This window comes from Gallus gallus, chromosome 1 (genome assembly GCF_016699485.2).
Source record: "Gallus gallus isolate bGalGal1 chromosome 1, bGalGal1.mat.broiler.GRCg7b, whole genome shotgun sequence".
NCBI lineage: Eukaryota > Metazoa > Chordata > Aves > Galliformes > Phasianidae > Gallus > Gallus gallus.
This window is the reverse complement of record NC_052532.1, coordinates 180,877,585-180,889,722: the sequence shown is the minus strand read 5'-3', so window position 1 is coordinate 180,889,722 and position 12,138 is coordinate 180,877,585. Positions and strand designations below refer to the sequence as shown.

Sequence of the window (12,138 nt, the reverse complement as noted above, 5' to 3'; positions counted from 1 at the left end):
TCCTTCCAGTTGCAGAAGACATTTGGAGGGAGGTTACTCACCCCTGGGATGTGACAAACTCTTTTTATAATTACAGGAATCTTTGAATCGGAGATAAATCTTACCACAAGACTAGTGAGAGGAGGTTCTGCACGTCAGCAAGGCATGTTCAGAAAGCCTAGGAGCCAAAGTCTGAGCTTTTTCCCCTTCTGACCCAGGTTTTTCCCTTCTGAAAGATTCTTCCTAGACTTGGCATTTGACATAGAAGAGTACATTTAATTTCATCAACTGTGACTGATTTTTTTCTTGGCTAATGAAACAGTCTACTGCTTCATGTGACCATGAAGATCTCAAGTTAGAATACTGAACAAGAATGTTGTATTTCATTTGGTTGTGAAAGTAAACAGAGCATAGCTTCATAGATTATAGAAAGAATAACAAGTTAGAGGAAAAAGAAAGAAAATCATTGATGGCGATTTGAAAGCAAATTACACTGGTACCATCAGAGTTAATTTCCACTCAGCCTGTGAGGCAAAATCTTCTTTCTTACTCTTTGTCCTAACTTTCAAGAGCCACTCATTCCTACCCTCCACTCTGCTATGCACTGTCTCTGAGATGACCTTTACCACACATCCTCCCTCCCACTCTTCCAATCTCATTTAAGAAGCTATTTAGCCATGCTTCTGCCTTGTTACTCCAGTCTGTTTCCATTATCTGTAACTACACTCTTCCTGCTGCACTCTGAGCTGCTTGCCTGAAAGGTAGGCTAGAGAAATGGGTGGGTTTGTTGGGATCACTAAGCACTTCTCATCATAATTTGCCAATTCATTAAATGACAGTTGATGAATCCATCTATGTACAGGAAGATTTTGTAGGGATAGTATATTCTTTCAACACAGTGACAATAAATGGCAATTATATCAGACATGCTTTAGAATTATGTTTGCTTGGACTACTCCAAGTCCAACAGTCAGTCAAAGTGGTATTTATTCTTGGAATGTTCCATCTTATGCCTGCTTTCAGCCTATTGCAAATAATATCTAGTTGTATGCTCTGTTATTTTCCTTTGCTGTACATTGATTGCTACTCTGTTGTTTGACGTTATTTACAGTGCATTCATTGGCACTATGTATGTCTGCTAGCACAGGCTGAAAGCAGCAATGTTTCTCTGTGTGGTAGATAGATTTCCCAAAACTTATAATAGATTTATGGAACTGTATGCATTTAAAGGTTATCTTGTCCAACCTCCTGCTATGAACAGGGGCATTTTTCACTTTGTCTGTTTGCTCAAATCCCCATCCAATCTGACTTGGGATACTTCCACTGATGGAGCATCCAGAACCTTCTCCAGGTGAAGTGTACCAGTGCCTTTCCAGCCTCAGTGTAAAGATTTTCTTCTTTATTTACAACGTATATCTACACATTTTCAATTTAAAACCACTACTTCTTGCCCTACTTCAGGCCCTAGTAAAAATATCTTTCTTATAAGCTCTCCTATGTATTCAGATTATGCAGTGAAGTTTCCCCAGAGCCTTGTCCCCTCCTGGCTAAACAACACCAGCTCCCTCAGCCTTTCTTCACAGGGAAGGTGCTGCAGTCCTCTGGTCATTTTTGTTGCCTTCCTCTGGACCTGCTTTGCTCCTGAATTGTATTATTGTTAACCTTTCAAAAGTTATTTGGAAATTTTTGAATTCTGCTAATTTTATTGGCTTTGTCTTTATTTGGCAAGTGCGTTAAGAGGTGAAATCACTTAGCCATGAAGAGAATGCTCCTGATCTTAGGTTCTGTCCTTGGTGTGCAGGCATAGTACAGTATGCAAGGGAAGCTCTCTCAGAAGCTTTCAACATAACATGCATTCACCAATTTTTTTCCAGAGAGAAGGCTGCAGCTCAACACATTGACTTCTAGACTACAGAGCAAATGAGCAAAGGACAATGCAGAAATGAAACAATGTCCAGTAAAGATGTTATGACTGCTGTCTGCATCTGTATTACTGACTGAATTTAATAGCAAATGACATGTGCTGCAGTAAGTTTGGAAAAAAAAATACATCAAAAGAGAGAGTGGAAACATTAGTTCTCTTTCAGTATCTGTAGATATTTAGAGTCTGCAGAATGTGTTTACAAGCTTTCAAATTTGATGGAAAAGACAATCTGTGATTTCTCTGAATGTGGCTAAAAGATTCGGTGACCTCTATGATTTTGCTGCATTTGAATCTTCTACATAACTCCTGTAGCGATGAGATGGTCATTAGCACAGTCCTTAAAATCTTGCCCTGGTAGGACTGAGAGAAGCTAGGATTTCTTCAGATACAATAAAAATACATTAGAGTGTTGTCCTTAGAAGAGAATCTGAAAATAAAATTTGCCTTTTTCATTTTTTTGTCTTTTAAATTTCAGAAATCACTTGTAGTTCCCCGAGGTTTCCTGTGTGGCTCAGTGCTTAGCCTGCCTCATTTCTGACCTTTTTTAAGCATTATTTCAAAGTAGAGTTGGAAAGAAGTTCTGATTAGAGTTGCCCCCTCAGATGAGCTGCCTTACTCTCTGCACAAGGGCTGCAGTTCATGTTACCTAGGCACCTGTGTCACCCACCAGAGACCCAGTGAGCATGGTTTATCCTTTCTTTAAGTAGATACCTTAAAAGATGCAGGAGATAACCTATGTCCCACAAGTGCAAGCTTCTCTCTGTGAATTGTGCAGAAAGCTTATAATTCTGTTACAGTGGTGACTGTGTCACATGCCAGTCTTCACTGTAGGTACTGAAAGCTCAATCAACATGAAAGCATGGCTGAATATAGTTCTGCTGTCACAAGATGTGAACAGATCTCCAGACAGTTTTGTTTGAATTGCTCTTCTTATGCCAAGGCCAGGATCTTCTCTACGTTCTGCTGATACTCTAAATTATTAATTTTACTTCTGGTAAAGCAGTGCATAAAAAGATAATGCAGCAGCTCAGAGTTTTTTGCCAGCTGCCTCCAATCTGCACTGCTCTGTTTTTCACCCCTGTTTAAAGGTAACTCTGAAGTCTGGAACAGTCTGAATTTGACACTAATTCTCACACCCAAGACATTCCTGTCTGTGAAGTCAAATTAGATGGTGTTTGTAATTTGTCACCGCCTTCCTGAAAACAGATTCTCAGAAACATTTACTGTTAGTCTTGGAAGTCATCAGGAAGATACAACTAGAATAAAAAAGAGGAGAAAAAACAGACTCGTCTCACCTAGCATTACTATCTTAACCTAAAATAAAAACAAACTAAAAATGAAGATGTGGCCCAGCTTCCAGGTGCTTCTCAGCAAGAAATGCACTCTTGTATTATTACTATGAGATTAAATATTCATCATAAAAGATCTGTTCCTTTTATTAAGTTAGGCAGGCAGGATCTTATATGGGATCAAGGACAGTCTATGCTTGACCCTGTATGAAAAATGGCCCACAAGACTGGGTTTCCTGTTAGTTTACATACTTTGATCATCACTGTGTTGAAATATGGTAGTGTTTTAAATATAATCAATTTAACATGACATTTGTAAGGAAGTCATTAGCCCTGATGTGGTTAGCTGGCCATATAATCCTGCTGTGCCTGAATACTACTTTCTTACTATGACCTTTGGAAAATTGCAATCAGGACTGTCACTTGCTGAGAACAGGAGAAGTGCTGATGAATTGCTACAGGACTTAAGGTCAAACAGTTTCTTCAAAAATGTAAAGAAAGGAAATACGAGAAACTATAAGTCAATTAATTATTAATTGATAGATAACTGTGAGAAAAAAAAAAAGAACCTGAATATTTTGCATTAGTCAGTAGGAAATATTGTACAAAACTGCTGTCATTTTTTATCAACAACTCTGCTTGGTGATGGGAACACAGTGGCAACTTCCCCTGTATGTAAAAGAGCAATAAGCACCAAGTGCCAAATCCCACAGTGTTTTGTAAGTATGTATGTTGTTACCTTCTTTGTTCTTACAATATGGGCAAATTTTGTATAATTTTATTTCTTCACTCTATACCTCATTACAGTGAAACACAGTTCTGTAAAGAATAATGCAGTGGGACTTTTAAAATTAGTTATGACTTTTTAAAGTTACTGCTGTTATAAACCACAGTGTATCCATTTGAGGCTGGCAGAGAGTAAAGGCCATTAGGCTGCCTGATGATGGAGATCAAGTTGTAAACAAGTCTTTGTGTTGGGATTAGTAGGCTGAGATTCAGAGAAGTCTGTGTGAGGGTTCTCCAGGACACAACTTCACATTCAGCAGTGTTTACAGCTGTCTGAAACCACCAGGATCAACAACAACAAAAAGGGTTCATTGATCATGACACTGTAATAAAAGGAAAATATTTTAAAGGGATTAAATTAAAGGATGAAAAAAGTTTGGGAAAGCAGATCTTACTTCCACCAGAAATCTAACAGAACAAGGGCAACACCAAAGATAAATATACTGAACATTTATCTTTCCCAGTTCTCAAATTGTTGTCATAAAACTAAAGCCAAAAGATACTATTTAATGACCTCATGGGAGAAAATGACCCTTATCTTAATTTTTGATTTAGATACTCTTCTGCCTCATCTTATTCATTTCTGGATAGAATTCAAGTTTCTGAGTCAGTTTGTTATCCATGGCACAGCAACTATTAAGAGAATGTCTTTTCCTGTTGGTGGAAATGTTCACAGAATATTGTAGATGGAACCTTGATCAAATGTTGATGCAATATTTGATTTTTTTTTTCAGATCATTTTATCTACTGAACAGCCCTGCAACTGACTTTGATTTCTTTGGAATTTTGTAGTTTACTTATTTATTTTTTTTACACTGGTTTGGTGATTTTTAGTTTTGTTGTTATTGCTGGTGGTGATTTGGTTTAAAAAAAAAAATGTTCTTTCAACTATTGTAATAACCTCTAGCCACAAGGGCCTGAGAGTGCCAAAGGTTCCCTGGTACCCAGGTTACTGCTCCCTGAGTGCAGATCTTATTATTTCCCTTTGTTGAACTCTTTGGGTGCTCACCTTTTCAGTAACATGGTTATCTAGCTAATGGATGCCACACTTTTTGCAGAACAAGATGTAGAAGTCTTCCAGAAACTGCACAGAACCTCTTCAGAGACAAGAGATCGAACACGCAGGGACAGCAAGAGGCTATACTGAATTGAGGACTGGATGTCAGAGGTGGAGATGGCTGGAAACATGAGACATGGCAACAGAACCTCTTCCACCGGTAGACTGGTAGGAACAGGCTCAGTTCTGTGGGAGATGACAGGAAGAAGAGTCTCCATCACAGGAGTCTTCAGGTTTTATCAAACATGAACCAAGCATGCACACTAAGAGGAAGAGACAGGTGAGAGAGATTAAAGCACGGTTATCTGCCATTCAGATGTGCAATCACAGGAGACTTGTTTCTTCATGGGTATCCATATCCGTTATTTTGTGAAGAGACTGACAGTTTATCCAACACTCAGCCAACAAGCCCGCCTTGCCAGTTATCCATGTGGACAGCAATAATAGTTCCAGGAGAGGCCCTGAGACCCCAAGAACATAAAGAGTAATTTATTGGTCGCTGCACCTAGGTTGTGAGGGAAAAGCTTGCAAGTCAAGTTGATGTTCTACCTGAAAGAAGCTGTGTGTCTCTTGCATGTACAACTGAAGAGATGTTCTTATAAGCAGAAGTCTATGCTAAAGGCCACGTCATGTCCTCTTCCTGGGCTCTCCCATGCAAAGCCAGACAAATCTCATGGTACAATGCAGTGTATTTCTTGTTTTTCACAGTCAAGGAATGTGACTTTGCTATCAGTGCTGCCACAGACAGAATGTACACAAGCCCTGGGAACATCTCAGAGAACAGAATTTATCAAGGGAACATAGGAGTCATAACAACTCCCAGAGGAGCACCAGTCAACATTAAAGTGCTCATGTTGTGACTGGCTGGTGCTGATGATGGTGTTTAAGCTTTTGCTTTTCTGTTCAAAGTGCGGATCCCCTTTCAACAAAATCAACCCTCATATATGCCACAGGAAATTACATCTGATTGATGTTTGTTTCAGAGAAGAGACCCTCGAATTACCAAAAAATTAGATATGGTCTGACATTCTTCAGTGCAGAAAACTATTTTCTTTAATTTGTTTTTTTTATATACCATTCTTTTCTGGAATGCCATCTTCTGTAAATCCATATTATTTCTGTAACAATCTAAACCACTAAATGATGGTGGGAGGAATCCTTTCCCAGAAAATTGGATAGGACCCAGATAGGGCAGAAGAGAACCTAATGAGTTTTCCTACATAGTGTTATCCTGTGAAAGCTGTGTGACAGGAAGGGATAAATCATAGAATAGAATCATAGAACGGTTTGGGTTGTAAAGGACCTTTAAAATCTTTTCATTCCAGCCTCCCTGCTACAGGTAGGGACACCCCCTTCTTGATGAGGCTGCTCACAGACCCATCCAACCTGGCTTGGATTTCTTCCATGGAGGTGGCATCCACAACATCTCTGGGAAACCTGTTCCAATGTCCCACCACCCTCACAGTGAAGAATTTCTTCCTAATCTCTAGCCTAATATGCCCTCTTATAGTTTAAAGCCATTGCTCTTACAAGAGCTATTAGGGAGGCAGTCTGCTTTTAGACTTGTTCTACTCCCACAGTAAATTCTAAGCCAGATTTTTGTGAATGCTGCACACACTGTGTGAAGCCTGTGAGCCTCTTCAAGCCCACAGCTATTTATAAAAGCTGATGATTACACCACATTTTTCACCCCAGTGCTCCCAAAGGACGTTGCAAACATCTGGTTGAACAGACATCTCTTGATCTGAAACTGTTACAATCCAGCTGCTAACACATGGCAACTGCTTAGCATTTGGAGGGGCAGGGAAAGCTATAGTGTATTTACTTCTATCTTTACCATCAATGTTATTGCTCACTTCAATACAATTTCAGGATTTCGGTCATCAGAGAGGTCAGGTGAAGCAGTAGATTTAAAAATCTAAATGTCCGGAAATCAAGAATCAAGAAGCTGAAATGATGAATCTGCCCATGGGAGGCATCTCAACAGTAGTCATCTGTTCACATGGTTCATTCTAGAAAGAAGAGATCCTGAAGTATGAACCCAGGTGGCTGTGCCCCTCCTGGTTGTCATATCCTTGTATCCACATTTGTATTCTCTGTCCTTCATCTGTGACTCAGATTTTTAATTAGTAACTCCTGAATTAAGCCCAGAGCACTTGCTTGAGGTAATGCTTGTTTTTAGAAAGTTGTCCTGTATTACTTTCAAGTCTTCCATTAATGAAAACACCCTACAGTAGCTAATGAGTTGTCCCAGTAATTCATTCTACTGCCTTTGAAAAGGCACAGATCATTCTTGCACTAAATCTAGTTAGTGCCTTCTTTCAGCCAGGGGCACACTGAATACAGTTTTCAGGCACCAATCGTTATGAGCAGATGCCTGCTCCAACAGTAAACTTTTGACACCTGGTTTGCTTTATCCATGAAAGCGATTGGAGAGCTGGTAAGCCTGCTTGTTCTTAGAGACTTAGTGTTAAATTTAATACTCTGTAACAAAGGATCTTTCCTAGCTAATAATGAGCACAATTTCTTAGATTAACTTGTGTCCATGAATAAAGTTCCTCCCCTTCCTGACTTGTTTGAACAGATTTATGGCATCCTTTTCTATGTCTGTTTCAGTAGACTGAAGAGATTCCAGCCTTGGTCTCAAGCAGTTCTATGACCATCTTCACTGTCACATTTTTAGCATTATCCCTTGTGTGGATTTATCCTGAGCAAGCTGGTTTTCCCCTGGAATACCAATATTTCAGAAATCTGAGAAGTCCACAATGCATATTTATTTTGAAAGTCATGGAGAAGCTCTCAGTGAGGCCACCATATTTGGATATAGAGCTGTATGAGTAGAAACACTTTATGCTTTTATGCAAACCGAAGGCATCATTATGACACACTACTACAGGAACATAAAAATCGAACACTGTTGTTCTTGCTCAGAGGGAGGTGAAGGCCTTTGGTACCTTTCCCTTGGGAGAAACTGCCCATCCAGTACTGCTGGGGGAATATTTGGAGGGAATTATTGGTGTCTGATAGGTAGCTGTATGTGCAAGGTTTATTTTTATTATATATTATATAAATTATATAATATATAATATTATATTATAGATATATAATGAGCAGTTATCTTATGCTTGCAGCATGGATTGGGCTCCCTGCTTGTGTAGTCAGAGATCTTTGCACTTGTATCTAGCTGGGAAATCCCAACCTCAGCGTGGTAACCATAGGAGTACATGCAATTGTTACTGCCTATAATTTGTGTTGACAAGATCAGTCAAAACATTCATTACGTATCAGTGCAATGTTTTATATAGAACACCCTACTCAGCTGTGAGGGGACATATCTGCAGAGGTATGTAGGTGCCTCACCACTTTTAGAAGCTTAACTCCCCCAGATTCAGGGGAAGTAGGTCCCTAAATGCCTCTATAGCACTGGTAGAATACCAGAGAGAGAGAGGTCTCTTGAACTATTCCCACACACTCTTTGTCCTTTCTTTCTTTATTTCTACTGAATTATTCTCACAAAAATAAAGGGTGTTTTTTTTTCCTGAATTTGAATGAGTATATACATTATGTTTCAGTTGCATAATATTATTGCTTTAGCAATCGTTTGGCAAATAGAATTGCCCCCCACATTGTGTAATGAAAATATAACACATTTTAGCATTCTTCTGAGATTTAATTTCTTGTCAAGCTGTACATTTATAAAAAAAGTCATTTCATAAAAATTGAAGACAGTACTCATTCAGTCATCTGTTGCAACCATCTGCTGCTGATACATTATTTTGATTTACCATCCTTTGTCTTCTTCAAGGAAGTCAACTGTGATTTTATTATTCTTTTCACTCAAAGCACGATAGAGACTTCATTCAACTTACCACTCAAGGTGAATTATAATATAACCTTCTTCCATCACTCTGCAGTTGAGCTTGAAATTTCTACACCAATAGTATTGTGATACTGTAATTTTCCCCATCATTAATATTTTTGCAGTCTCCTGTATGTTAATGATATTTTAAAACTCACAAGAAAAAGTAGCACTTCAGCAGAGAAGTATTTTGAAGGGTACTGAGTCATAGTCAATGGCCTCTTTCAAGTGTCACTTAATTTAGTGCACCAATTGCCAGGTTCATTAATTTTCTCTTCTCATTTATTTATGTTTTCACAAAGAAATGTTGCTTTTATGTTCATGCACTTTTTCTTGAGTATATTACCTTTTGTGTTCTTGTATTAGATAAAGCAACTTTGAATTACATAGTGCTTTTGAGTTAATTGACGTTACCAAAACGTAACTGTTATGACTATTTAAACTGAAATGTTTTCCTAAAATCTTGTTATTCCTTGTTGAGCACTACAATTAGAAATGAAAACCTTGTTTTTGCTAGTGCGTCTGTTTATATGTACCAAATACACCCATACTGCAGATACACACACACTTGCCTGCACAGACACTATCCATATTTTGATGACAGTACTTTGTATTTTTCCATGAAGTACAGAAATACAGATATTTTATGCCTTCTGCCTTCAGAGATAGCTTTCTGAGCATCTAACTAAAAAAGGGCATGTTTAATCACAAATCTCAGCTGTCAATACTGAATAGCTATAGAAGCTCGACCATTCCCAGAAACGTTTATGGAAGGGAGCGGGGTCAGCAGCAGTGACATTAGCTCTCATGCAAATTTCAGAGCACTGAATATAGGCAAAATCAAAACTAAGCATAAAAAATGAACACAATAAAGCACTCTTCTGCCCTTTATGATATTAAAAATTATTCTGTCTTCAGTATGTCACACCTCCTACAGTGGAAAAAATGGAGAGGACAGCTGCATATAGATTAATGGCTTTTCAAGTAGCTATTGTAATATACACACACAGAAATTGGCTGTGCTTCTTGCTCTGAACCACAGTTTAAAGGCATGTGAATAATGCTGCTGTTCTCTCAAGTGAAATCTGGCATTTTAACTGCAGTCTAGATTATGCTAATAATTCCATAAGTGGTCATGACCAAGTTATGGAGCTCATCTTGAAAGGCAGAAACTGAGCAGAGCAGATCGCATTTTGCTTTGGTATTTTGAAAGTCCTTGAAATGAAGATATCACAGGGCAATGATAATGTTTTTGAGTTACCATAACACAAGACATTTTCTAACAATGTGATCTCATAGAACCTGCACAGTAGCTGCATTTAGAGTACTCAGCCAGAAGTTCTGTCTGTACTTCCAACCCCTTGACCTTTCACTGGGAGAACTATATGAGTAACTGTCATGGTTTTATGATTTTTGGTTATCAGTATTCCACATCATAACATTGTGTAGTGCACCGGAAGTTAAAGAGTTAATGCTCCAGTCCCAGATACCTGTCCCAGAAGAGAAGAAGAACTACATACGTCAGAGGACTTTGTGTTCCGAGAAGAGATAAAATTCCTGGCAAAGTTACAGCACCAGGCTCTCTTCCCTTCTTCTTGTCCCAAGCACACATCTTACCTCAGCATTAGAGTAAGAGCTTCAGTTTTCAGATACTCTCTCATTTTATTTATTAGCTCCAATTCCAACTATATTGAATTATATTGTATTATAGTGTGTTATCTTGCATTCTGATATCTTATGTAGTAAATTATTTTGTTTCTCCTCAGATAATTGCTGCTGTTTTGTTTTTGGCCCATCTCTCTATCATTTTCCCTTATCCGGGGTGCGGATTCGCAGGTCCCTCTGCCCCACTAGTCACAGGACTGGGCTAAATCAGCCCGTAAACCATTGACAGTAACTGAAATAAGTATAATGAAGTCTTTCTACTCTGAATTAAAGCTAAATGGAAATAGGAATGATTATGACTCCAGCATAAGTTCATAAATCCAGGTAAGTGTCACAGGGCAAAGGAAGGAGATAACATTTTATTCTTTGTATGTCCTTATTCCCAGGTTCTTTCCATTCCTCCTCCCATCAAAATATACTACTACTACTGCTACCACTACTATTAATACTACTACTTGTACTTCTACTACTACCAATAATAATAATAATAATAATAATAATAATAATAATAATAAATTATGAATTATTTTAATTATTTTCCAAGTAAGGAGTTTAAAAGAAATGTGTCTTGAAAAAAGCAACCTGCCTGTTTTTCCTACAGAGAAGCTTGCTTCTCTCCTGAATATAAAGAGAAGATTGATCATTGGGAGAAGCCTGTCATACTCAAAGATGAGGAACCTATGTCTTCACATTACATGAAATGTATGACATTCAGTCATAGCTTGTTGGAGATGCCACCAGATCAGTCAAGTTGGAAAAAATTATTAGGGGCATTAATGGAAAAAAAAAAAAAACCATATTTCAAGGATCATTAATAGATTAATTAATAAAATTAATTAATACAAATTTTGATTCAGGAAGCCTCCAAGCTGAATTGTGCTGGAAATTCGGAAAGGATAAAATCTTATAAAAAAAAAAAACATAAAAAGAAGAAGAAAAACAAAAAGAAAAAGGGAAAAGGAAAAAGGGAAAAGGGAAAAAAAAGGGAAAAGGGAAAAGGGAAAAAGGAAAAGAAAAATCCTTCATGTTCAGTTGAGACGGTGGCCTGTTGCTTGTATTAAACATATAATTAGAATTTAGCAATCGTGAATTAAGAAGGACAGAAAAAACTGAAAGCTTAAATTGCTATTTCAAGTGCCAGGAAAAAATGAGTGAATTTGAAATTTAGATACATTAGGTATACAAGACCTGGGGTTTATTTAGACAGTGATGGTAATAATCAGTTCTTATGTAAATGGATGTAACTTCATTTCCATAAATTAAGCCAGAGCTGTACTTAATTCTGTACCCCACTCATGCTTAATTTGTTGCATTTTGTTTTCTGTTTTCTCTATAATCCTTTGCAAGTACTTCACCTTTTTATGCGCCATCCTTTTGACCTAACTTTGCCCTTTTAGAAGTTAGGCATCTATCATAAACTGCACTCATTGCACAGACAATGGAAATTGCAACTTGAGCAATGGCTTTTTCCCTCTGCAATAGCACAGGACTCACCCACTGGGATTGTTAAATCTTGGGGGAAAAGGACTTGTGAAGCCACCAGATACCCTCTGGTCAGACTTCCTTCCACTTGGCACTT

At 38.0% G+C, this 12,138-nt stretch overlaps 1 long non-coding RNA gene across 1 annotated transcript; it reads left to right on the top strand.

The window, feature by feature from the left end:
• The first annotated feature begins 666 nt into the window (after positions 1-666).
• Positions 667-10,158, top strand: LOC107052185. Its single transcript, XR_001464465.4, has 2 exons — positions 667-740; positions 5,037-10,158. It is a non-coding gene; the product is annotated as an uncharacterized LOC107052185 (long non-coding RNA).
• Positions 10,159-12,138: the final 1,980 nt, after the last annotated feature.